Here is a 2,086-nt window from a genome sequence, read left to right as displayed (position 1 = left end):
TGTTGCCGGCCGTTTTCGCCGGTGTGTTAAACACACTTTAGAAAGGAGTGTCCCCAGACTATCAGAAGGCGGAGATCTCTGATTGTCTGGTGGCGAGACTACAAACGACCTGCTTGGGTCCAGGTAGTAACAGCAGTCACACAGTGAGATGGTCATCCCAAATTTCTGACACTGTCAGAATTTTATCCCAGACTGTCTTTGATCACAGACTGTGACAACGGCCATCCTTGAATCTCTCTCACTGTGTGACATGGACCACCATTTTAGAGCCACGGCCAAAGATATGGTCAGCTTTTGTACAGCAGTGTTCAGCGAGCTTTAAACCAACTCCTAATTATAAGTATCACAAAATGGTATCATTATCGTACATTGTGGAAGTTTTGGTATCACTGCTCATACAGAGGACAAATGATCAAACATCTGGCAACTTCATCTGTCACATGTTCCAGACATGTTCCTCTGACCTCAGGGTGACACAGGAAGTGACACTTGCTGCTTCCTCCTGAATGTAACCTGCAGCTTGACCACTTTAAACTCCTGAGGCATCACTCACTCTGATGACCGGCCCCTCTCAGCCGGTCCAGACCTCCAACAGAAGGCTGCAGCAGGCGGGGGTCGTAAACCTGCCAGCCGCTGAGCACTCCCACAGCGCCGACCGATCACATTTAAATCCTCCGCCATTTAAACTGGAGCCGTTTGGGCTTCCAACACCTCTGAGCCACTTCCTGCAGCAGCGGCGTGTCGTTCAGATTAATGAGCTCATTTCATTTTGATGAACAGCAGGACAACCAGAGGACGCCACAAACCCCTCCGTCCCCATCCCCACCTCCACCTCCACCCATCACACCGCTCTGCTCCAGCAGCCGAAGATCAGCTTTCACCATTAAAGACTGAACACTACGAACATGTTTTCCAAACCATTTACAACCATTTAAGGGCCAGAAGAAGAACAGTTTCCACAGCAGGTACAGACCTCTGGTTCCCCTGGAAGTTTTCTTTAACATTATTATCAGCTCAGTATGGAACCCCTGAAAAACCACAAGGGTCTTTTTTTATTATTGTATGTTGTGCATAAAAGTTATTACCTTGTTCACGCAAGATAAAAAAAAAATCAAATTCTGGGACTTCAGGGCCTCCGTAGCTCAGTGTCACTAAAAGTCATACCAAAATAAAATACAAATGACATTAAGGATGCACTTAAACACATTTTTAAAATTAAATTTGTATTATACACAATTACACAATCGACCAAATGAATCAATATTATTTCCAGAATTGATTTGTAGTTCAGTCTCTGGTGAAAAGAACAGCAGCTGGGTCCAGTTTCTCCTGTTTGCAGCTTTTCTTTGTTTCATATCATCTTAAATTAAATAAATAAAATAAGCCTTTAGTTCAAGACATTTACATTTTACAAATAGCAGGTTCCTATTTGAAGACGGATTAATCACCCCTCCTTAAATCATACAAGCTCGAAGGGGTCGAATCTCCTTTTCACATTTTTCATTCTCATGATAAATATTCTTTTCACTAAAATAATAAGTCTGTCCTGACTGAAATCAGTCTGGATCACTGGCTGGCAACCTTTACTATTAAAAGAGCCATTATTGGCCAAAATATATATGTATACTAGTCCATACCCACTGAGTGCACAGTTGCAGTACAGTTTCACATGGTGTGTGTTTGGGATTCAGGTCATAGGAAATTGCAGATTAAATAGTCTACTGAACCCATTAAGAAGAGCAATGTATTCAGACAGAGTGTTTGTGAAGTTGATAGTACGATTGCTTTATTGAAAGTACAGTAGTACCATTGCCAATAGTGGGATAGTTAGTGGGCTAAAACTGTACATTAGTAGGTAACATTGGTCCACAGGGGGAGCCACAGTGATCGGTCCCATTTTAGCCATTAGCCAATTAGAGTTAAATTTCTCCAGTCACCTTGAGGCGTCCTGTTCTACATATCTACCAAGTTTAGTAAAAATCCATATGGCGGTTAGGCCTAGATAAGAAATGAGCTCTCTAGCGCCCCCATTTTGTTTGATGGGGTCAATAATGGAGGGGTCCCCTCAGATTATGTGTGGTCATAT

The sequence above is a fragment of the Epinephelus moara genome, chromosome 5 (genome assembly GCF_006386435.1).
Source record: "Epinephelus moara isolate mb chromosome 5, YSFRI_EMoa_1.0, whole genome shotgun sequence".
Lineage (NCBI taxonomy): Eukaryota > Metazoa > Chordata > Actinopteri > Perciformes > Serranidae > Epinephelus > Epinephelus moara.
Note: the sequence above shows the minus strand (reverse complement) of the source record.